The sequence below is a fragment of the Oryctolagus cuniculus genome, chromosome 2 (genome assembly GCF_051225735.1).
Source record: "Oryctolagus cuniculus isolate XC-2025 breed Fujian yellow rabbit chromosome 2, ASM5122573v1, whole genome shotgun sequence".
Classification (NCBI taxonomy): domain Eukaryota; kingdom Metazoa; phylum Chordata; class Mammalia; order Lagomorpha; family Leporidae; genus Oryctolagus; species Oryctolagus cuniculus.
The window spans coordinates 198,523,151-198,548,967 of record NC_142868.1 but is presented as its reverse complement, the minus strand read 5'-3'; the positions used below and the strand labels follow the sequence as shown (position 1 = coordinate 198,548,967).

Here is a 25,817-nt window from a genome sequence, read left to right as displayed (position 1 = left end):
TCCACCAGGGGACCCCCACACATCCTGGAGCCCACCAGGTAAGCTGCCTGACAGCCCCTGCATGGCCCCCATACAGCCCCAGTGCCTACAGTCTCCTACTGAGCCAGCGAACCAGGGCCTGGGCGCCTTACTCCAGAGAGAAACGGCAGCGGCAGGAGCTGGGGCTCACTAGGCCAGAGGTGCTCTTTCCCGGGGACACTCTCTCTTCCTGTCTCCGCTCAGTCTAGCCTGCTGACGCCCTGTGTTCTCTGGGAATCTGAGTCTCAGAAGTGAAGAGGGCACAAGTCTAGTACATGGGAGGGGGGCGTTCACCGTCTACCTCCAGACGTGCCTGCAGGGTACTGTGCAGGTGCTTGGTGACCCAGCAGGGGAGCTGTGATGGGCAAGGTGTACTGCTAGTGTTGGGCAAGCCTCCATCTGGTAGGTCATCTGTGATCTGATAGACTCTGATCGGCTGGATGATCTATGACCTCCTGGGTGTTCTGGTTGGCCAGGTGATCCGTGATCTCCCAGGCGCTCTGTGACCTGCTAGGTGATCTGTGATCTCCCAGGCGCTCCGTGACCTGCTAGGTGATCTGTGATCTCCCAGGTGCTCCGTGACCTGCTAGGTGATCCGTGATCTCCCAGGTGCTCCGTGACCTGCTAGGTGATCCGTGATCTCCCAGGTGCTCCGTGACCAGCTAGGTGATCCGTGATCTCCCAGGCGCTCTGTGACCTGCTAGGTGGATCCGTGATCTCCCAGGCGCCCCGTGACCTGCTAGGGGATCCGTGATCTCCCAGGCACCCCATGACCTGCTAGGTGATCCGTGATCTCCCAGGCGCCCCGTGACCTGCTAGGGGATCCGTGATCTCCCAGGCACCCCATGACCAGCTAGGTGATCCGTGATCTCCCAGGCGCTCTATGACCTGCTAGGGGATCCGTGATCTCCCAGGCGCCCCGTGATCTGCCAGCTGATTCTTCAGAGTGCCACGGCGATGATCAGGAGCTTGGGATAAAGACAGCAAGGGAATCTCTGCCGCGGCGGTAGTTGTGTGATCTTGGACAACTCATTAACCTCTCGTGTCTCCATCTGAGCATCCGTAAAGTGGGGGCGAATATCTCTGGCTCACAGGGTCGCCAGGAGGATGGAACAGATCCTTGTTGGTAAAGTGCTCTATGGGGACCGGCTCAGAGGAGGCTCTCTTTCACTGCTGTGACGTCACTGCTGTGAGTTTCAACGGAAACAACTGAATGTTTGGAAGACATAAGCGCAAGCTGCACAAACGCTTAATGCAATTATTGTTGTTGTTATTGTGAGTAGGGAGGTGTGAAGTGCTATAATATACATAATGTGTTGTCAGACAGCAATCCCACCTGAGAAGGAACATTAAGAAAGATTAAACATAACTCACAGAACCTATCTGTTTTTGTACTCACTTCTTTCATGTAACTATGTTGGGTATAATTACGTCACTAATCAAATATCAAAATCCAGTGTCAACTAACAGAAGGTAAAACTCCCTCTGGGCTAATCCAGGGGAAAGTTTCAGGAGGTCCTGAGTTTCCCTGTAAAATTATTTAAAATATTATTTTATTTCCTAGTGCCCTTTGTCACTGATTTGAAGGAAAGAAAACGGTCGTGGGGCCGGCGCTGTGGCACAGTAGGTTAATCCTCTGCCGGCGGTGCCGGCATCCCATATGGGCGCCAGTTCTAGTCCCGGCTGCTGCTCTTCCAATCCAGCTCTCTGCTGTGGCCTGGGAGGCAGCAGAAGATGGCCCAAGTCCTTGGACCCCTGCACCCGTGTGGGAGACCCGGAAAAAGCTCCTGGCTCCTGGCTTCGGATTGGCACAGCTCAGGCCGTTGCAGCCAATTAAGGAGTGAACCAATGGAAGGAAGACCTTTCTCTCTGTCTCTCCCTCTCACTGTCTGCAACTCTACCTCTCAAATAAATAAATAAAATCTTTTAAAAAAAAGAAAGAAAGAAACTGGGTCACACACTCAACAGAACAACGGAGGCTGCCAAGCAAGCTGAGGGTGAGAAGGAGATGTTTTCCGACAGTATCTGCGGCCCCAAATGCTAAGTGGTAAAAAGTAAAAAAAAACTCAATGTAAGGAGGCGGTAACTTTTGAGGGTCAAAACAGGAACACTGCTTCAAAGAAAAGCCAAGTTTAGAAGGGCAGGTAGCAGTGTAAGACCACAGAGCCCAGAAGGTGCCCAGAGCTCTGGCTCGAGGTTCGCAGCCGGCAGAGCGACTTGATGGTTATCTGCTGGGACTGTGTTCCGTGGTCGGTGTCGCAGGCTGCACGCCCACGGCTGTCTGCAGAAGGGGCTGCAAACCCCAGGCCACAGCCACACAGGAGCCCCCAGAGCGCTCCGCCTGCCCACGAGGAGAGAAGCAGAAAGAGCAGTTGCTCACACCTGTGTCCCCGTGTCGGCCCCGCCTGCGCGGAAGGACCCAGTGCTTGTCCACCAGCCTTGTGGACCGCAGGCACCCTGCAGAGCAGGTGGCCAACAGCCGCATGGGGCAAGGCGTGTGTCTGGCCAGCAAATCCACTCCTACTCAGCTCCCTGAAAGCAGTGGCCATGGGTTCCCCAGGGCTCTGTCCCTCCCCACCTGCAGCCCCTCTGCCACATGTCCCTCCCCACTTTGCACAAAGTGGACACCCAGTTAGAGCTGGCGAAATAACAGACAAATGGCAGCAGAGAATCCGCACTCGCTCGTCCAGCTCAGCTTCCACTCAGTCAGAGAGACCTCCAGCTTTAGTCTCAGGACCCATTCGCATCCTTAAAAGTTGTGTACTCCAAAGAGCTTTTGTTGATGAGGGCTGCCGATACTTATCATGCTAGAAATTAAAGCAAAGGAGACACTGCATCACTCAGGTCTCAGGGACGGCACCGTGACACAGCAGGTAAAGCCGCTGCTTAGGACACTGGCATCCCACGCAAGAGCGCCACTTCAAGTCCCTGCTGCCCTGCTTCTGATCCAGCTCCCTGCTAACGTGCCGGGAAGGCAAAGGGTGACAGCCCAGGTAATTGAGAAACTAGGCTGGAGCTCTTGATTCCTGGATTCACCAGGATGCAACCCTGAGTGTTGTGGCCAAATGGGGAGTATATGAGCAGATGCCTTTCAAATAAATAACAAATTTAAAAAAAAAGAGAGAGAGAGAGAGAGAAAGGCTCAGTGTGAAACCAGGCTTTTAAGCAATGGGCTAGACACAGAGAACACACGCAGTGGCTGGCAGCACATACAGAGGAAGAGACAGAAAACAGGAGAGCGCAGACGTCCCCGAGTCTCTGGGTGAAAGGCACAGACACGTGTCCTGTGAAACTGACCATGGCCACCTGTGAGAGCTCAGCGCACAGTGTGCATGGCGTCCTACAGGGCACCTCACTCGGGTCACCTGGGGCAGCTCCTGCCACAGCACTGGGACACTGGGCAGTTCCTCCAGGGTACTGGTGTCACCGGGGTCGAACCTCTCGTCGAGGCTGGGGAGGGGTCCAGTGAGGGCCGCCCGGCTCCCTCCGCAATCTTCCGACCGCGGAGCACGGCTTTATCCTGGCTCCCTGCTCCTGACCCTGACTGTTAAACGGTCAGGGCCTTCTCCTTTCACAAGCTCTGCGCCCGGCGGTTCTCTTTGTGACACAAGGTTCCGTACTGAGAAGAGAGTCGATTGCATGGTTTTGTTAGACATGTCACAGGGGTGATGATGTCACAGAGCTGACCGCTGAGAAATGTCGCTTCCCGGAGGGTCCCTGTCCCCCAGGGCCGGGCCGCGGCTTGCCGCTGTGTCCCCAGAGTCCCTGGGGTCCCACACACGGATCCCTCAACACACACCTGCTGGCTTGCCTCTGGCTTCCATGTAAAGCATACAGAGTCCGTGCACGCAGAGATAAAGTGGTTACCTTTGATCTAAAGTTCGCTTTTCCAGATTACACGACAGCCACGCTAAAGGGAAACTACAATGATTGCTGCTGATGCCCAACAGCCAGCAAAAAGTCACAGGGCCATAAGAACTTGCTCTTTTGCCTTTAGACTTTTTTTATTTAAAGACAAAGAAACAGACATGCCTTTCACAGGTTCATTCCCTAGGTGCCCACAATGGCCAGAGCTAGGCCGGGCTGAAGTCAGGGGCAGAGAACCCACCCTAGGTCTCCACATAGACGGCAGGAGCCCAGCTTCTTAAGCCGCCCCCTGCTGCCTCCCGTTAGCAGGCAGCCAGAGTGGAGAGCGAGTTAGGGCCTCGAACCCAAACGCTCCAAAATGAGATGCGGGTATCACAAGTGACACCTGAACCAGCGACACCAAACGCTCACTCTGGCCTTCTCGTTGCCCGTCTGGTCACTCACAGCAGGCACCGGGCACTGGGCCCTTCTGAGCCAGCTCAGGTTTTCCGGGACCTGCAGCCACAGGCGCTGCTCACTGCTGGCCTCGGCTTTCCCTACAAACTAGCAACAAGTGCGTGGTTTCAGGCTACGTACAGCAGCGCGTTCTTAAACTACAAAAAAAAATCATCTTTGCTGAAGCTTCTGAGATGGAGGCTTGGTGGCAGAATGCCCCTCCCCCCAGGGCACCTGCAAGTTCCCACGGCAATGTAGGGTCTGCCAAAACCTCGCAGGGGACGCCCTGGGCGCCGACGCTGCTGCTGAGGAAGTGAGACTGAGCAGAGGTGCGGGGGTGAGGCTGGAGCGGCTTGTCCCTCGGAGCAGAGAGCGGGCACACGGCAGTCACCCCTGCGGTCAACGAGCTGGACCTGCACGGCTGTGGGTGAAAGGGCATCCGGTTCCCTGTGAGGAAGAAGAAGAGAACATTGTAACTGCCCAGCATCCACTGCTCTGGCGTTTCCTTAGAACTTCTAAACCTAGAAAGACAGCTAGTGGGGCTGAGAGAGAGAGAGAGGGGCCGGTGCTGTGGCATAGCGGGTCAAGCCTCGGCCTGTGATGCCACCGGCATCCCATATCAGGGCCAGTTCTAGTCCTGGCCGCTCCGCTTCTGATCCAGCTCCCTGCTGATGCGCCTGTGCCCAAGTGCTCAGGCCCCTGCATCCACACGCGAGACCCAGAAAAATCCCCCGGCTGCTGCCTGGCCCAGCCCCAGCCTTGGTGGCCATTTAGGGAGTGAACCAGCAATGGAAGAGCTCTCTCGCTCTCTCTCTCTTTCCCTATAACTCTTTCAAATAAATAGATCAAATCTTCAACAGTCAAAAGGTGGAGGAGAAACACGAGTCTCCGTCTCCTCTCATCTGTTACTCGGGCACCTTGCGGCTACCAGCGCCGCTATTTCAGTGTCGTCAGCTTTCTTTGTCCTCGATGCAGAGAGGAGCCGAGCATCCTGCACGCGTGTTCCCCAGCCCCTGCCACCCTGTTCTCTCAGGTTCTTGTGGGCTGCCCCGGGAGGCACCGGCCACTTCTTTGACACCAGTGCCTCTTTCTTCGCCAGCTCTTCTGGAATCACTTCCTGTAACTTCCGCATGCCCTATGCCCCTCTGTTCATTCGACGAAGGTTTGGGGACCATGGCTCCAGAGACCAGAGTTCAGACTGCCCCCGCAGGGCAGGGTCTCGCCCTCAGTTCAGAAAGACAAAGAGTAAATGACAGACCATAAAAACCATCACTGGGGTGTTCCCAGGGAGTGAAGGTGCTGGAAGGAAAACAGCCCAGCCTAATGAGATGGAGGGAAACGATAGTGCATAGGCCAGACCGGACTCAGAACCGTGAGGAGCAGGCTGCGTGATAATCTGCAGTAAGAACATTCCAGAAGGAATTAGACATACAAGAACCTGGGGCCAGGAGTGAGCTCGGCGTGTCCAAACCACTGGAAACCTTACGTACGCCAAACAACAGAACATCTAAGCGAGAGGAAAGGGGAAAACAGGTGGAGGCCAGGACGCGTAGGGCGTCACCTTCACAGCCAGGAACAGGAATCGGCACGGCAGGCGGCGGAAGCCCGTGGAAGTATCACCAGCGAGGCGGTAGGAAGGAGCACTGTGCTTCCAAAGCTTGGCTGAGCTCTGGAGACACACACAACGCGGCTCCAAATCCCGCCTTTGCCACGCACGTCGCAAGGAAGAGAGGAAAGGCGACTAGGACATCCATTAGAAATTCCATTTTTAATAGATTTCTGATTCCAGCAGGAAAAAAAATTAGCTCTAGGCTCATACTCGGCTTGGCATATATTAAAAATCTGTTTGGAAGCAAACTGTTTTTAAAGTACCTTTGGTTTTAATTAGTTTCGCATTTTAATTTTAAGAAAGGATGAGAAACCTTAATAAGAAGCATTTTCCATTTGGGTGTTTAAATCTGCACCACGATGTTACATTGAAATAGTTTCTGGTGTGTTAATTAATAATCTTCTCAGGAACACCGCCAGTGTGAAAGGCCGCTGTGACTCACTGAGCTTCGCTGGAGCTCACTCCATTTTAAAATCCTATTAATCTTTGTGACAAACGACAGGATCATTTAATTTCCTTAAATGAGGCCTTTTTCTTTCACATAGGGGCTTTCGTCTACCTGAGAGTACGGGCTATGACAAGCCTAAAAATTCAGTTTTATTTTTCAAAATGTCCTTTGTCGCATAGTTTGTGTATGTTCAATTTGACCCCTGTTTGTTTGACCCACACACATCCGGCCATTCTTCTCCAGGTCTCCCACCAACGGTCTGAAGGCTGCTTGCTGTATGTGGAGCTCAAGGAACAAGCGTGGGAAGGAACAGGTGTTGTCTCAGGCAGCACGCACATGAGCTCTGCAGCCACACAGAAATGCACCTGCGTGCTTAAACACGGCCTTTACCCAGCTCCTAAACACTAGCAGTGCGACGGACACAGCACACTCACCGGGAACATTCAAAACACAGGTACATCAAGATCGCGGCCGTTTAAGGTGCGTGGAGAAGCTTGGGTTGGGGTGAGAAATCAGGATCTTCCAGGAGGCGACTGTCCCACCTGATCCTCCCTTCCTACTGCCAGCGATGCTGGTTCTAAAATACTCAGGTAGTTAAGGGGCGGGCATTTAACCTGGCGGCTACGATGCTGGCTTGGACAGCCGTGTCCCGTCCCAGAGCGCCTGTGATGGAGTCCCGGCTGCACTCCTGACGCCAGGAGTGCCAGTGCAAACCCCTGGAAGCAATGGCGGTGACTCCAGTAGCTGGGTGCCTGCCTTCCCTCGAAAGGCCCAGGTGTGAGAGCTGCATCCATTATGGTGCTGAGTCCGCTCAGCCACCAGGCACACGGGACGCGGTGAAGGAGCCGGAGCACCAGCAGCTTGCAGAGCCCACAGGAGGCATCATCAGCAAGCCTCAGGACCCCATCGCACATCCCTGCTGCTTGAGATACTGACAACAGTGGCAGCAATCCCGGGGGCGGGGGGCGGGGGGGGACACGGCCCACTAGCTGGCCTTGGTTTACCCACCCAGTAGCTGTCCCAAGTGCTAATTCTGGTGACAGCCACAGAGCAAGTGGGGAAAACAGACGCTCAGAGAGTGAGGAGGTCCTTGAGTGATGGAGGCCTCACGGGCGGATCCAGCTCGTCCCTGCATCGCAGTCCACCTGCTGTGTCGAGGCCACTATGATTTGGGGCCAGCAGCGGCACCGCGTCACCAGGGCTATCTGCGAGGGGCTTAGGGACTGTGGACGCACAGCCGGCAAAGGCCGGGTGAACTGCAGTGCTGGTGGTGAATCAAAGTCCACACTGCCTTCACCCTTTCCCCAGGCAGAGCTGGGTTCCGCTCGTCCTCCCCTGGGAGCAGGGCTGACCTGTGCCTGCTTTGACACACAGGGGGTCGTGCCGGCCAGTCCAGGCTGTGGCTGCCCAGCTCAATGAGGCTTTCATAGAGAAAACCAGTGGTCTGGCGCCTGTGTATCCCACGCATATCTGAGACACTGGAGAGTGACTGTCTATCCGAGACGCAGATGGAGCTGGGCGTCCTCTGGTTTTACTTGGTAGTTCTGGAAGCTTCTGCTTTGGTTCCGGGAGCCCTGAGCTGCCGTGCAGGAAGGCTCCACGACCTTGTTGGAGACAGGTGGAGAAGCCCTGAGAAACCACAGCCAGGGCCAGTGCTGTGTGGTACAGGGAAAGGCACTGCCTGCAGCGTCGGCATCCAGTATGGGCGCCAGTTTGATGCCTGGCTGCTCCACTTCTGATCCAGCTCCCTGCTAATGCGCCTGAGAAAGCAGCGGAGGATGGTCCTAGCACTGGGGCTCCTGCACCCATGGGGGAGACCCAAGTGCAGCTCCTGGCTCCGGCCCGGCCCGGTCCTGGCCATTGTGGTCATTTGGGGAGTGAATCAGCAGATGGAAAACCGACCTCTCTCTCTTTCTCTCTCTCTCTCCCTTTCTCTCTGTGACTCTGACTTTCAAATAAATAAATAAATCAATCTTGGGGCGGGGGAGAAGCAAGAGAATATGCAGCAGTTGATTACATTTCAGTGTTTAAACTGAAGCACTTAATTTGCTGTAGCTCAGCCTTGCCTTTAGTTTTTTGAGTGAAAGTCGAGAGTTCTCAAACGGTTTTTAAAACATACCCTGAAACAGAAAAATAGTGCTAGGAAATATTTCCCGATCTTCACATCCGTAGGTCTTTCCTCCTACTGCATGGTGTTTCTGAAAGGATAATTTAGAATAGCTTGTTTATGATATCAGCAGATGTTGATTCATTTGCTAATTAATGATTCAGGCAAAATTGGTGCATAATTATCCAATGATAACCAATTTATAATCATGAGTTCTCTCCTTGTCATAAGCCTTATAAATTCCAGATACTTTGGGAATTTTTATTCACCATTGGTTGCTGGAGAAACTCGGAACGAGTTGGGTCGTTATTGCATCCGTCACACCCAAGCAGGACACCTGGGCTTGGCCCTCAGGCCTCCACCCCATCTCCCAGCAACAGTCACGTGGCACCTGTGGATGCTGCCTCCCAAGTCCACGGCCCTCACTCCACCTGCTGCAGCCCAGGACTGCCTGACAGTCTTGAAATTGGTTGTCCTTGGGGCCAGCGCCGTGGCTCACTTGGTTAATCCTCCACCTGCAGTGCTGGCATCCCATATGGGCGCTGTCCTAGTCCCGGTTGCTCCTCTTCCAGTCCAGCTCTCTGTTGTGGCCCGGGAGTGCAGTGGAGGATGGACCAAGTGCTTGGGCCCTGCACCCGCATGGGAGACCAGGAGAAGAAGCACCCGGCTCCTGGCTTCAGATCGGCATAGCTCTGGTCATAGTGGCCATTTTGGGGGTGAACCAACGGAAGGAAGACCTTTCTCTCTGTCTCTCTCTCTCACTGTCTAACTCTAGCAGAGGGAGGCAGGGAGGGAGGGAGGGAGGAAGGAGGGAGGGAGGGAGGGAGTGAGGGAGGGAGGGAGAAAGGAGTTGGTCGTCCTGCTGCCAGTCTTCCTCCCTGTGGTCAGTGAACAGCGTCCACGCCGTACCTCTGGACCTGTGATCGTGGCCGGAGCCCCTGCAGATGTGGCTACATGGAGGATCTTGACCTTGAGGGTTGCTCTGGGTTGTCTGGGTTCCCATATGGTCACAGAGAGGGACGGTGACGTGTCAGCAGGACGGGGAAGGGGACAGGGACGGGGGATGCATTTTGAAGATGGAGGCAGAGCCACAGCCCAGGAGATGCAGGAGACTGACGGAAACTCAGGAGGCAGGAACGCAGGCTCGCGGTGTCACCCAGCCCTGCACCCCTGTGACAGAATGGGTCGGTGCTGTGGCAGTGACTGATGTGGCAAAGTCGACAGCAACTGTGACAGCAGCAACAGGAAACCAGACAGAGGATGACAAGGGAATTACAAGATGTTATTTCGGGGGCAAAAGAATTTAGGAAGTTCATGCACACGTTCTCCTAATATGCACTTCCATCAACTGTCTGGAGCCCCCGTGCTCTCCCGTGCGAGCTGTCCACAGTGAAACAGCTCACCTTGGACAAGCACACTTGCTCAGGTCTCTCCCTGGCATCAAACGTCTCATGTGACGTGGAAACAAAATCCAAATTTCTGACACAGCCTGGGGATGGTTCTGTCCACATCTGTCTGAGCTGGCTCTCCTCCCCCACCTCGCTAAGCTCCAGCCCACAGCCCTTCCCCCACTCCTCCCACGGCGCTCATCTCCGCGTCCTGCAGCTCCTGAGAGATCAGAAGGTGTCAGGTCACGGTCCTGAGACCCACAGGACACGGCATCCCCGGGCCGCCTTCGTGGTGATCAAGGGTCATTTGACTCGGGGTCTGTGGAGTGGGTGATGTGTACCCTACGGCCGCCCTGGCTGTCATCTGTTCCCATCTGCAGGGGAGCACACAGGACTCTGAGATCCCAGAAGGTGTGGAGCAGGGCTGTGGCCAGTGATTGGCTGGGATAGAGAGACAGGAAGACTGGGGAGCAATCGTAATTACAACGATAAGCACACACTGCTAGCAAGTGCTTTGGCAGGAGCGATACCGAGCCTCACCGAGCCTGCCTGAGAAGGAAACTGCACCGGAGCTCACTTGCTCTTCCCTACGGGAGTGGTAGGACGATAGCATTACGCTCATTCCACAGATGTGCAAGCTCACGCTCGGACAGGGGAAGTGATGGCCAAGATCACGCAGGCCGTGAGCAATGGAGCCGCGGCTTGAACCCAAGGAGCCCGACCCCCAGCCCGCACTGCTGCTCCACGCTGTGCTAACTGCTCTTTCCAGGGGCACGGCCACGGAGAAGGGAGATTCCAACACGAGGCCTCGGTGTCCGGCATGGCCCCAGCATGAAGCCACAGAGAAAACAAAGGGGGCGGATTGTCACTCGGCTCTTTTCAAAAAGTGTACAACTTAGCCTCATGCAGAAGCTGCCGAATGCCGGATTCCCTTTTTCAAACAGAAACCAGGCCTGTGATACGCTGATGTCACACAACAGACACACGGTCAAGGTGGCCTCAAGCACGGGCCTGAACACCTCTGCCAGCTTACCCAGTGTCGCTCACCTCCTCCAGGCCACCAGAGGCCAAAAAACTTGGCAGGGGAATAAGCAGAGACCAAGACTGGTGGTGGGGGGGGGCGGCCTGCAAGAATCATGGCGCTTACCCGGGACCACTCCAGACAACTGTGGTCCTCCGGGGTTCGGGTGGCCTTAGGCCTTGCGGTGATGAGCACGGTTTTGGGAGACCAAGAGCAGACACCAATGCCAGCTGCTCCGATGGGGCTGGCGGCGTCCATGAAGCCCCACCCCCGCCCCGCAGTCCCAGATTCACGTGGATTTCTCCACACTGCGGCCCCGACTGGATCACAAGGCCACTTTTTGCTGCTGTTTTTCTCCAAACCGCACATCAAGGCCTGCACGCAGGCCTGCTTCAAGTAAGGGCGGGCACTGCAGTGCCTGTAATTTTTTTCCGCTGGTATGCGTGAGTGTCCTAGGGGGGCATAATTTAGCTGGACATATTAAATCATGCCCTCGGCAGTCACCAGCCAAATGAATTATTGATCACTGGCTGTGGAAGCCGAGCGCATCTGCAGAATTACACTGGGAGGCAGGGACTCGTGTGCTCGCAACTCCTCTCTGGGCGCTCTGTCTGCCCCGGCGCTGACTGAGCTGACTTGCCAGGGCTTGATCGCCAAACCCTTAAGTACATGGTCTTCGGAAGCAAGGACAAATGCTGCTGTGGTGGTCACTTCAGGTGACAGCCTTGTCTCTAGGAAGGGAAAGCACAATTGATCCTCCAGTGTTTCTATCAGCTGAACTCAACTGCCTCACCCCACCCACAGCACATTCCCAGACACCCACTGAGTGACGCCCGGTCACTCTGGCTCCTCTGCTGCCCTGGCCAGGTTGGCTCACTCCCCCGACACCTGCCCACAGGGACTGCTTCCTCACCTGTAGGCGTGGAATCCCCCAGCCTCCTTAGATCAGCCCTACTACATCCCTCTTAGCGTGAGGGAAAGCTCACAGAAAGGGGAGCGGCAGCAGGCAGCGTCCAACAGATAGAGGTGTTGCACCTGTCCCTGCCCAGGTCAGACCCGAGTGGAACTGGACACGGCATGTTGTTTAGAACACGCCACAGCGTCGGAACAGCTGTTAGATCACATGGTCTTCATCAGGACATTCAGCCGTGGCACTGGGAAAAGCAGTCACTGCACTGGGAGAGCTGGAGCCGTGCCCCGCCCAGTGGGACCCACAAGGAGTGAGCAGGCACATCCCAGGTGCTCCCACGTGGGGAGAGCCCCTCTGTCCCCTCCGACAGCAGCATGAGTGAGTTTCCACCTGCTCTCAGTACCTGGGGTCCTGAAATGAAATGCCCAACAGTTAGACCAACGACAAGGTACTCCAGTGACTCCTGGGCAGAAGCTGGCCCGCAGAGCCAATGCACACGGTACCACCATGCACACGGCGCCTCGCACAGCCCCTCTGAGAAAACACGCTCGTTCTGAGGCCACACATCAACAAATCAGCCCCTGCCAGGCAGGACGCAGACCAGTTAGTGTCGCAGAATCACAGAACGGAAGGAGACGACGCTTCTCAGGGGCTGTGTCCTGCCCCATTCCTCCCCTCACCAGCCCTGTGACCTTCGACCTCCCACTAGAGCCCCCGAGCCTTGCTTCTGTATTGTAAACACAGTAAGTTTGTTTCTTTAGCGTCGTTTCTGTCTGCATTGGACCTGGCTTTCCTACCTGGCACCGTGAAGGATCGAACCAGCACAGGATGTGGAAGCCTTGCACGCGCCCTCAGCCCATGTCAGAGACCCCGGGGGAGCGAGCGCCTTCTGATGTGTGCACCCGTGCAATGGGGACAGACACGCCTTGCCGGTGAGAAAGACAGCGATTCTTAGAGGCCAGAGGGTACACTCCTAAAGGCTGAGCTGTGTCCCCTGCACCTGCATCTCACCACCCCTGGACATGGGGACTGTCTTAGTCTGCTGAGCTGCCGTCGCGAGCAGCGGACACAGGGCACTTTGCGTTCTCACATGGCGGAAGGCGGAAGGGTAGCACGAAGCCCTTCACAAGGGCCGCCCACCCACTCCTCACAGAGGAGCCCCCCTGGCCCAGTCGCCTCCTGATAGTCCCACCTCTTCTAGGCGGCCACACCTGGATTGGTAAGGTGCACAGACCGTAAGATGGGCCGATGCTGTGAAGGCAGCAGGGTGAAGACAGGACGGGGAGAAGAGACCGCAGAGAGAGGAGCAGAGCTCGCGGGCTGCAGGTGCTCGAGTGAGGCCTGAGGTTTGAGGCCAGCTCAGGGAACAGCAGAGTGGGTGACATTCGTGTGGAATGAGGCAGAGCTGGTGGGAGGAGCCAGGCTGGAAATGCCTGCTTGCTATCAGCCTGGCTCACGCCAAGGCTGGGGTGGGTCCCAGATCCTCCTGTTCAGAGACAAACCCTCCCAGGAGGTCACAGCCATTGAGGGCACTTCTTCCATTTCCAGGCCCCACAGGGGATGGAGAGGAAAGACAGGGAGGGGGAGCCGGGACCCCTGCAGCACCCACATCACAGCTGGTAATACTCCCAGCAAATTCTCAGTAAGATCCAAAGCAATGGTTCTAACAATTCTCCCACATGACCGCCAGTGCCCAGCCTTTCCCCTGCTCTCCCAGAGCTCTCACTAACCCAGGTTATTTGATAGCTGCACACACACACCTGTCCAGCCTCCCCCGGGGCTGGGCTCTCCAGCACTCAGAGCTGAGAATGGGCACAGCTGTGGACAGGCTAGGGTGGGCCTGAGCAGGAATGAGACCCACAGCATGGGCGGGCACATGGGACAAGGGGCTGGGACTGTCGGACTGAGAGGCAGCCCACTCTGATGGACACAGCCCAGACCCGAGCAGATGGCAGGTGGGCAATGAGGTCACTGTCTCACTAGATGACAGCTCCCAGAGGACAGCTCTGTGGAACACACGTGAACAGGTGGCAGAGCTCCTGTGACCACAGCTGGGGCGTGAGGCCACCTGCCAATCCAGGGCAGCCCCACAAAGACGAGGAGGGACGGGAAGAGCTGGGATGCTGGCAGACGGCCAGGCAAGGGCTCAAGACAGGAAGCAGCCAGAAAACATCCACGACTCAGGAATAAAGTCAGGGCTCCAGGGACCTACACGGGACTCGGAACTCCAGCAGCTGCTGTGGCCCTGGGGCCAGGGAGCAGCCAGGGCTGAGTTCCCAGCTCTGGGGGCAGGGATTTCAGGTCCGGGAAGTAAGCCCAGGCCCAGCAACTAAAACCAACAACTCTACAGTTACTTTTTCTATATAATAAACCAGCAAAATCATGCTTTAAAAAATCATAAGAAACAAAATACAAAGAAGAAATTAACCCATATTTCTTCCCCTATGGGATAGTCATCACTAATACCCTGTTGTAGGTAAATGTCCAGGGTTTTCCTATGCATAAATACATATATATCAAATAAATAAATATATTTGTGGGGCTTACATACACACATATGCAAATTTGACCCCACAATATATCTATACCGGCAAGCTCACGATCAGCATTTTTTTTACTTAGCAACATTAAGCGTATTTCTTCCATTTCAATAAACGTAGATCACTGCCATCATTTTAAAGAACAGGAAGAGGATTTAACTGATGCATTTCACCAGGCCTTGCTTCACCAGTCTCCACCGCTGACCCAGAGACTCGGCGGGCGTTTTACTTTGTGTGTATTTCCTCGGCCCAAGTTCCTCAGATGCGGGCACAGGTTTCGTTGTCCCTGTCCCCACTGAGACCCACGCAGCAGCCGCACCTGTGTGATGACTGATGTGGGTGCCTCCACAGCATCGCCCGAGTGGGGCCTCGGACCCTCCCGCCCCAGGAGGAGCCCAGCGGCACAAACGTGCAGACCACCCGAGCTCAGACCTCAGGAACTCCACCCACCCGCCTCCCCTGTCGTCACTCAGATCTACTTCCCTTCAATTCTCGCTCTCACCTTAAAATCTTGGCAATTTTTACATCCCACCTGAATAGGCTTTCGTTTCCAAGAATTCATATGATGGGCCACTTAAAAACTTGGTCACATCAGAAAAAAAAAAAATGGCTTCACAGAAAACAGTCAAGGCAGCCTACATGGTTTGACGAACCGAAGAACGAGCTGTCCCAGCTCCGTGCAAAGGCCCTGGGCCACAGCTGAGCAGGAGAAGGAGCGGCCACGGCACAGGGCGAGGATGCCGCCCCGGCACTCAGACACCCCGCACTCCAGCCGGTGACTCTGACACGTGCACGATACGGCGGGTGGGCAACGCCCAGCGTCACAGCGCAGTCTAGAAACGAGGACTAAGCCTGGACTGATCCAGGCCACAAAGTCACCAAGAGTGGACAGAAAGGGAGACCACCCAGAAGCTGCCATGGTGGATCAAGTCCACATATGACGTGAAGATGTGCACGCCCTCTCTGTCTCTCACACACACACACACAGTACACAATACACAACACACACATCCACACAGCACTCACATACACACACAGCACACACACATACACAGTATACACATACACAACACACGTATCCACACAGCACTCACACATACACACACAGATACACAGTACACAATACACAACACACGCATCCACACAGCACTCACATATGCACACACAGCACACACACATACACAGTATACACATACACAACACACGCATCCACACAGCACACACAAACACACACAGCACACAGTATACACATACACAACACATACACATACACAGTACACAATACACAACACACGCATCCACAGAGCACTCACATACACACACAGATACACAGTACACAATACACAACACACGCATCCACACAGCACTCACATACACACAGCACACAGTATACACATACACAACACATACACATACACAGTACACAATACACAACACACGCATCCACACAGCACACACAAACACACACAGCACACAGTATACACATACACAACACATACACATACACAGTACACAATACACAACACACGCATCCACAGAGCACTCACATACACACACAGATACACAGTACACAATACACAACGCACGCATCCACACAGCACTCACATATACACACACATACACAGTACACAATACACAACGCACGCATCCACACAGCATTCACATATACACACAGCACACACACACATACACAGTATATACATATACAATACACACATCCACACAGCACACACATACACACACAGCACACACACACAGTACACAATACACAACACACGCATCCACACAGCACTCACATATATACACACACACACAGTACACAATACACAACACACATCCACAACACACGCATCCACACAGCACTCACACATACACACACAGATACACATACACACACAGATACACAGTACACAATACACAACACACGCATCCACACAGCACTCACATACACACACAGCATACACACATACACAGTACACACATACACAACACACGCATCCATACAGCACTCACATACACACACAGCACACACACATACACAGTACACACATACACAACACACTCATCCACACAGCACTCACACATACACACACAGCACACACACACACAACACACATACACACAGCACTCACACATATACAGACAACACACACAGTATTTACATACACAACTCACATACAACATATACATATGCACACATATACACACAACACACACAGAGACACAGCACACACACATACACATGTATACACATACATAACTCACAGCATGCAAACACACACATCCACACAACACTGTCACACACAGCACATGCACACTCACAGGGCACACACACACACAACACTGTCACACACAGCACATGCACACTCACAGGGCACACGCACACACACAACACTGTCACACACAGCACATGCACACTCACAGGGCACACACACACACAACACTGTCACACACAGCACATGCACACTCACAGGGCACACGCACACACACAACACTGTCACACACAGCACATGCACACTCAGGGCACATGCACACACACAACACTGTCACACACAGCACATGCACACTCAGGGCACATGCACACACACAACACTGTCACACACAGCACATGCACACTCACAGGGCACACACACACAACACTGTCACACACAGCACATGCACACTCACAGGGCACACACACACAACACTGTCACACACAGCACATGCACACTCACAGGGCACATGCACACAACACTCACACATAGCACATGCACACTCTCACAGAGCACATGCACACACACAACACTGTTACACACAGCACATGCAAACTCACAGGGCACACGCACACACACAACACTGTCACACACAGCACATGCACACTCACAGGGCACACGCACACACACAACACTGTCACACACAGCACATGCACACTCACAGGGCACACGTACACACACAACACTGTCACACACAGCACATGCACACTCACAGGGCACACGCACACACACAACACTGTCACACACAGCACATGCACACTCACAGGGCACACACACACAACACTGTCACACACAGCACATGCACACTCACAGGGCACACACACAACACTGTCACACACAGCACAGGCACACTCACAGAGCACATGCACACACACAACACTGTCACACACATGCACACACAGAGCACTCCCAGTTGAGGGCTGCTTGCAGGTGTGAGTAGGAGCTCAGCTCGTCAGGTGCACAGGGAGCAGAGAGCCCGAGCAGAGAACTGAAAATCCCCGAGGTGTGACTATCTGCGAACTAAAACCACAACTAAATGCCAGCCCCTCGCTCTAAGCTAGCGGCACGCCAGATCTGAACTCCCAGCCTGGGGTCGGCCCCTCGGGCCGGGTGAGGAACCAGGCAGGGAGCGCAGGAGGCCGAGCGTGCTCTGCGGAGGCCAGCCCCTCACAGTGGGCACTGACCGGACCATGAAAAAGCCTCAGGTCTCCCAGAGCCCCACTGCACAGGTGCATCATCCCCCCGCCCCCCCGCAGGCACGCAGCCCTGGGGCCGGCCCGGCCCCACCTCCTCCTCCTCCTTTGCCTTCCACTCAGGCGGGGGAGTTGAGCAGGTGGGAGCCAGGCTCTCCACTGACAAGGGGCAACCCGAAAGCAGCGTGCCTTGGCTGTCCCCAAAGGACCAACTGACGAGGGCTGTCAACACCTTGTCATCTTGCGAGGCCTGAGAAATCCTACACCTGTTGATGGGCAATGTCAAAACTAGCAGCCCCAGGGCTGGCCTTGTGGCACTCCGGGTTAAGCCACTGCCTGCCACACTGGCACCCAACAGGGGACTTGCCGTTACGAGTCCCAGCTGCCCTGCTTCCTACGCAGTGCCTGGTAACGTGCCGGGAAGGCAGTGGAGAAGGGCCCCGGTGCTTGGGCCCCTGCCAAGCATGTGGGAGACTTGGATGCAGCTCCTGACTCCTGGCATTGGCCTGGCCCACCCCTGGCTGTTGCCACCACTTCGCCAGTGAATCAGTTGGTAGAAGATTTCTGTCTACCTCTCTCTCTCTCTCTCTCTCTCTCTCTCTGTTTCACCCCAACCCCATCACTCTGCCTTTTGAATAAATAAATCATTAAAAAAACAAATTAATAGGCTGGCGCCATGGCTCAATAGGTTAATCCTCCACCTGCGGCGCCGGCACACCGGGTTCTAGTCCCGGTCGGGGCGCCGGTTCTGTCCCAGTTGCTCCTCTTCCAGTCCAGCTCTCTGCGGGAGTGTAGTGGAGGATGGCCCAAAAGCTGGGGCCCTGCATCCGCATGGGAGACCAGGAGAAGCACCTGGCTCCTGGCTTCAGATCGGCGCAATGCCAGCCATAGCGGCATTTGGGGGGTGAACCACCGGAAGGAAGACCTCTCTGTCTCTCTCTCTCTCTCACTAACTCTGCCTGTCAAAAAATAAAAAAATAAAAAAATAAAAATGAAAATTAGCATCCCTAACACTGGGCATTCCTTCTTCTGCTTTCACTGACACTTTAATTGGGGTCTAGCACTCAGGGAAGCTAAATTTATAAAACCATGCGACGGAGCCGACTCGCCACTTCTGTAATTCACAAATCACAAAAAGTCATTTCTCTTTGTTTCAGAGGCTCGGAAGGCCAAGGCCAAGACACCAGCAGGTCTGCTGTCTGCAGAGGGCCGCTTCCTCCACAGTACCTCTTGTTACATCCTCACGTGACGGAGAGGCAGAGGACAGAGGGAAAAGACGCAGAGGCGGAGGCAAGCCCCCGCGTGGACACCCACGTCCCACATCAAGAGGGTCTGGCCAGAGTCCTGGCTGCTCTGTTTCCCACCCTGCTCCTTGCTGAAGCGACTGGGAGGCAGAAGATGGTGGCCCAAGGACCTGGGCTCCTGCCACCCCGTGGGAGACCTGGGTGCCGTTCCTGGCTCCTGGCTCTATCTGGCCTGGAAGCTACCGCAGTGACATGGGGATCAATCAGTGGGTAAGAGATCTCTCACTCTTCCTTTCAAATAAGTAGGTAACGTTTTTTAAAAATGGCACCTGCAGCCCCCTAAAGCCCTTTTCAGAGGCATCCGTGCCTTCCCAAGGGTGGGGGTCCACATTCACTCACCTCCCAAGGGCCCCGCCCCTCCTTATGGCCGGGCTGGGGCTTAAGGTTCGGTGTGATTTTGGAGGGACATGTCCAGACCACAGTGAAACCTTCCCCTGGCGCATGCGTGAGCCTGGTGTCACCTGGGAGCAGTCGAACAGCGTGGCTTCCCATCAAAGGCACAAAAACCCAATCTGGACCTGTGCTGCTTTTAATCAGGAGCTGCCCGATGAGGCTGACACGGTTTCACGGGTCACGCGGCGCTCAGCTGCGGGGAGCCTCCGGGGACCTGGCCACCGAGCAGGCAAGACGCTCGCGCGCCACAATTAGGACTAAACAAGCATATGGCAGGAGAAATCTGCTTGCAGGGGAAAAATCAATATCGCAGGGGAAAGGGCCCAAATTAGGCAGCGCGAGGGCCTGCAGGACCCCCAGGGAGCAGGGCACGGCGGGAAAGCGCCAGAATGCGGCTGGGGCAGGAGTTTCCCAGCAGGCCTGGCTTCTGCCTGCAGCTCAGAGACCTGAGGGTCCTGCCTGTAGGTGATGCCCAAGCCTCCCTGGGGGTCTCAGCACACCAGGCCACCTGTGTCGAGGGCCTGATCTGTTTAACTTGGGTTGAAAGACCCTTCCCCCGGCAGGAATTAGCAGCTGGCTCGATTCTCCTCTTGGACTTCAAGGGCGGCTGCTCTGCTTCAGCGAGGATCGAGGCCCCCCTGGTGGGCCCCACAGCCAGCGGACTCGGAGGAGTCCATCAGAGAGCCCAGTGCTACAAACGACCTCTCAGCGACTGAGGCCAGGCTGAACGGCTTTGCACAAGACACCTTTTATTCCATAAGTGGCTTAAGTTGGAGCAAACAAACCTGCCGGGAACGTGTTTCTGATCTGTTGCGTGTGAACCTCGGCTGAGCAGGGGAGCTGCCGCCTCGGACGTGAGCACACAGGCGTCTGGCTGCAGCTGCGTGGCCACTGAGGGGGTTTCACTCTCTTTCCGTCCACTTTTCTCACACGAGGATCTACCGCCTGGCGCAGGTGCCACTTCAAGTTCTTGACAGCCTTCTCGTGGGTTCACACCACTAACCACGCGGAAGGTGGGACTCAATGCAAACCCACTAGGACCACCCGGAAAATGCAGCAGCAGCAGCTTCTCAAAGTTGCCCACCTGATGAACCGCGCCTCGCAACGCTCACGTCCTGTGCAGCCCCTCACGTCCTGTGCAGCCCCTCATGCATCCCCGCCAGCTGCGCAGCCCATGAAGTTCACTACCGTGCGACTGCCGAGGCAGGGTGCCAGTTTCTGCATCTGCCCCTCAAAGCTGCGGTGTGAAGATCAAGGTCAGCAGGCCAGGCCCCTCCCCCGGCCTGGCGGGGAGGCACATCCAGGCCACTGACCTGGGCTTGACAAAGGCCAGCCCCTCCGCGCACCCCCTCACATCGTCACTCCCTCTCTTCTTAGGACACCAGGCACAACGGATGAAGGCCATCTTCACACTTTAAATTAAAACCTCTTTAAAGACCTTGCCACCAAATTCTCAGATAGTAGGGGTTAGGGCTTCTACACGTGGACGGGTGTGGTTGGGTGGGCGGAAGTCAGCCACAACAGCATCCATCATTCTCCTCTGATTCTTCCAGCTCTTAGCAAGAGCACGCTCCAGGAAGGAAGCATCGCAGAGGGCGAAGGCCACAGAGGACAGGTGGGACGGAGACGAAGAAGGGCGAGCAAGAGAGGCAGCCTGGGGACAAGGGTGCGAAGTAGCACAGTGACGCGGGGAAGAGACCATCAACGACTGAGAAGCCGACTCCTCGTGTCCCCATCATCCAGGAGAATAAGAAACAAAATAACAGCAGATACAGAAGACGGATGGACACGGAGCGGTGTGGGGAGGGGACACGGGCAGGGTCTAAGAGCAGTGTAAACACCCAGGTGTGGGTGGAAGAGAGCGAGGAACAGGATCTGATGCCGAGAACCTGAACTGCACAGTGAGTGTGCAATGCTCTCAGAGTCGCGATGGACTCCCGCCCTCCTGCCTGGACACTGCCGTGGACTCCCGCCCTCCTGCCTGGACACTGCCGTGGACTCCCGCCCTCCTGCCTGGACACTGCGGTGAAAAGGGATCGGTGGGGTAAACAGGAGGAAAGTAATGGAGCAACTTCTGATTGAAAAGAAAATTCTGCCAGGGCCGGCGCCGTGGCACAGTAGGCTAAGCCTCTGCTGCGGTGCCGGCATCCTACATGGCCACCAGTTGGAGTCCTGGCTGCCCAACTTCCGATCCAGCTCTCTCCTGTGGCCTGGGAAGGCAGTGGAAGATGGCCCAAGAGCTTGGGCCCCTGCATCCATGTGGGTGACCTGGAGGAGGCTCCTGGCTCCTGGTTTTGGATCAGTGCAGCTCTGGCCATTGTGGCCTCTGGGGAGTGAACCAGCGGATGGAAGACCTCTCTGCCTGTAATTCTGCCTCTCAAATAAGTAAATAAATCTTTAAAGAAAAAAAAACACAGAACTTTCTATGAACAGCACAGCTGGACAAACACAACGACACATGAATGAACGCACACCAGCACCACACACGTGCACTGTGAGAGTCACGGTTTTGCCGCATTTAATTAAAAACAGCATCATTAAATCATGGCATCAAGTCATTCTGCCTCGTGATTCACAAAGAATTCACAATTTCAAAATGGGAAAGCCCAGGGTCACCTCTGACTCGAATACTCTAGGAGAGAAAAAACTCCTTGGACATCTGACAATCACGTCATCAGTGGAAAGACAGTTCATAAAGAGTTACCAGGTAAGCGTCTTGGCCCCTACATGCTCGTCCGGAAATTATTCAGGTCCTGCAAAATGTTGTCAGGAAAATGTTCCCACGTACAAGACAGCACTTATTGCCACTCCGCACAGGGCACTCCCACACCCACAGATGCTGACGTGGTGCCCATGCGGCTGTGTCTAAGCCTGCCCCAACCTGGGTTGGGCTTCTCTGCACACATGGATTTTTAATGAAACCCTCTCGTCCACTTGGAGACGTGATCTATCTTCGACCCAGCAGTAGCACCAGTGTGGAGGGTTTGAAACCCGTCAGCACCCAAACAGACTCAGTATTATCTGAAAACAGCACCCGCCCGCTATCCTGTCTCGGGAGTACCAGGCCATTCACAGAACGCCGCCTCTCTATAAAACATCCTCCCAGTAAAGAGACAGGAGAGGTGCGGCATGGGAGAGGAGAGTCGGGTGCTCAGCCATCCCTGGCCTCTTGCCACGGGCGCGGTCTCCGTTCACCTGCTCCGTCCAGACGGAAGCCCCGGACTGGCCTGGCGTGAGCTTCACAAACCCACGCTGGGCGGCGGGCAGCTGCAGCGCTCCGAGCGTCTCCCGTGTCAGGGATGAATCAATCATGTCCAAAGATGGCAGCATCTGCCCAAACCACTTTATATCAGAATAAATGGCAGATGGCGGTGTTTTTATATTTAATCAGTTCCACCAAATGCAGTTTCATCTCTTACAAAACGAAACCATCTGCAGCGTGTGGGTGTGCAGATCTCGCTCAATGCCCACTGCTGAACCCTCACTCGGAAAGGTAAACCATACACACTAACATTTGTTGACATCAGGCACACCAAGCCCAGAAATCCTTTAAAATAAAACTTTGTGTTTTTATTAAATACGTGCATGTAATCATGCTAAATATTGACGGTTCACGTGCCTCCAAGTGAGGTTGGAGACAGGGGCTTTGTTCCCCGCCCGGCGTAGCTTTCAACCATTTCTGCCAGTCGCTCATTCTGAATTGTCCGAAAATAGTCTCACAACAGAACGGTCATTTTCTTTGCCTGGGAATCATCTTTATGAACATTTTATCTTCACGTTGACACTCTGGCTGAGGCTGTGGCAGCAGTCAACTTCAGACACACCCACACCCCCAGCATAAAACATCATTAACACATCACCCGGGGGGCTCAGCCAGATGCAAAACACAAAATGGAACACTTACTTCAAAAACGCTGGCATATGGAAAACCCCCCACTTTTTTGGCCACAGAAAGCAGAAGCAATCTTAGAACCAAGGGTACTTTTTAGACTTTATTTCTCCTAGAATTGGAAGCCAGGGTCAGTCAAACCGTCCAGTCCGGAAGAGAGTTGTTCTCACCATGAAGGGGTGATGGCTGGGGCACCATGTCCCCAGGATGGAGGGCACTGGAGGGATGGATGGTTCTGGAACCCTTAAACATAGAGCAAAAATGTTCTCAGTAGGCCAGCACCGTGGCTCACTAGGCTAATCCTCCGCCTGCGGCGCCGGCACACCGGGTTCTAGTCCAGGTAGGGGCGCCGGATTCTGTCCCGGTTGCCCCTCTTCCAGGCCAGCTCTCTGCTGTGGCCCGGGAGTGCAGTGGAGGATGGCCCAAGTGCCTGCTTCCTTTGGTTCCAGATTCTTCCTTCTTCCACACAGGTCCAGCCTGCGGGACGGGCAGTTCCCTGCTCTGAGTTCCCTCTGTGCGTGCGTGACTTTGGCCTACAAAGCAGAGGCTTGCGAGTATGAATAGCACAGGACTGGGAAACCTAACCAGACGTTTTTGAGTTTGGGGCACCAGTGGCTGTCGGCCCCTTCCTGCTGCCAGTTCTGCGTCCTGGCGCCAGCCGCGTCATCCTCTCCTCTCTCCCTGGTGGGACGCCCTCATGGCTGTCCCAGCAGTGTACATGGGTGCCTCCAGCTGCTGAGAGCGTGCTCCTGCCAGCTCCTGTGTCAGTGAGGGCTTTTTCCGCCGGTTCCTGTGTCTCGGCTCCCCTCTGTGGGGCCCTCACCCGGCGTGGGGGCCCCGGCTGCTGACTGCCAGGTTCTCACTGCCTAAAGATGCTCGTGTTGGCGTGACTTGAGTTCCTGTCACCGGAAGTGGCAGTCTGGAGTGGCTCGGTCTCATGCACGGGTCGGGGACAGATGCCCAGACAGGTGGCGGAACTGCCACGAGGATGCCACCCCCTCAGGACACTGCTGCCTGCACCGCCCCAGCTCACCCGTGTGGACGTCCAGATGAGCACCCCCCCACTCCCGGGTCCCCGTCATCCATCTTGTGGTCCCTCTTGCCCCAAATCCACAGTGAAGGAGCAACGCCATGGCTATTAGCAACGCCTGAAACACCGCCAACGCTGAGAACCCCATTCTTCTGGGAGAATGGTTTGCCACAGTGGTGATGCTTGCTTCTGATTTGCACCAACTAAACGGTTTCTGTTCCATTAATAACGAAGAAGTTAAGTGGTGGGATGCGACATTTATCGACTCGGTGTTTCCTGTTGGTGTCCACCTGTCTCGTGAAAACTCCCAGTGGAGCCGGCGCCGCGGCTCACTAGGCTAATCCTCCGCCTAGCGGCGCCGGCACACCGGGTTCTAGTCCCGGTCGGGGTGCCGGATTCTGTCCCGGTTGCCCCTCTTCCAGGCCAGCTCTCTGCTGTGGCCAGGGAGTGCAGTGGAGGATGGCCCAGGTGCTTGGGCCCTGCACCCCATGGGAGACCAGGAAAAGCACCTGGCTCCTGGCTCCTGCCATCGGATCAGTGCGCTGGCCGCGGCGGCCATTGGAGGGTGAACCAACAGCAAAGGAAGACCTTTCTCTCTGTCTCTCTCTCTCACTGTCCACTCTGCCTGTCAAAAAAATAAATAAAAAAATTATAAAAAAATTAAAAAAAAAAGAAAACTCCCAGTGGCTATGGCAGAGTGACGGACCAGAGTGATGGCCTAGACTCACCGCAGGCCCCTGGAGCAGAGGGGAGCTTGAGAGAGCGGGCAGACCCCGTCTTCCGGGGAAGCCATCGTCTGAACCACACGGTACAGGAAGGAGCTTTGGGGTCCACCCGAGCTGAACCTGCAGCGTCACTTGCTGTCCTACTCCATGTTCCTCTTCCGAAGTGTGCAGTTGGCAGGAATGTGCCCTTCAGTGCGGGACGGGGAGGAGGCAGGGACATCACGTACTCACAGCACCTGACACGGGCCTTGCTACACTGCGGGCCCTCCGTGAATGTCAATCTCCCCCTCTGCTGATTCGGAAAAGAATATCTCCCATGATACACTCGTCTACCTGCTCCCAAGTAAGTCACATAGAATTATCATATCTTCTCATACATGAATATACATAAGATGAATGGTGGAACATTATTAGCATAATGAATATTCTAATTATGGCTCTAACATTAAAGCTGGCACCAAACATTAATCCCTGGGAAATACCAATTGCCAAGGATGTAATTACCAACCTGTGATGGCGTACAGAAAGGATTGAACTTGAGAAATCAAGGAGCCTTCACACTTTTCAAAACACTAGAGGAGACCTGTTACGGTGTATAGCATTTCACACACACACCATTTTCCCTTTCCTATCCCACACACACACACACACACACACACGTCATGTTACTGGGTGGATGGATCATGGA

General features: G+C 54.8%; 1 long non-coding RNA gene across 3 annotated transcripts in view; it reads right to left on the bottom strand.

Annotated features, from left to right (window-relative positions):
- Positions 1 to 4,003: 4,003 nt before the first annotated feature.
- LOC108176263 (uncharacterized) overlaps positions 4,004 to 25,817 on the bottom strand; it is a 35,388-nt gene continuing 13,574 nt past the window's right edge. For all 3 annotated transcript variants that reach the window (XR_016230638.1, XR_011386974.2, XR_016230637.1), the window contains one exon: positions 4,004 to 4,767. This is a non-coding gene — a long non-coding RNA (uncharacterized LOC108176263). The remainder of the gene's footprint in view (positions 4,768 to 25,817) is intronic.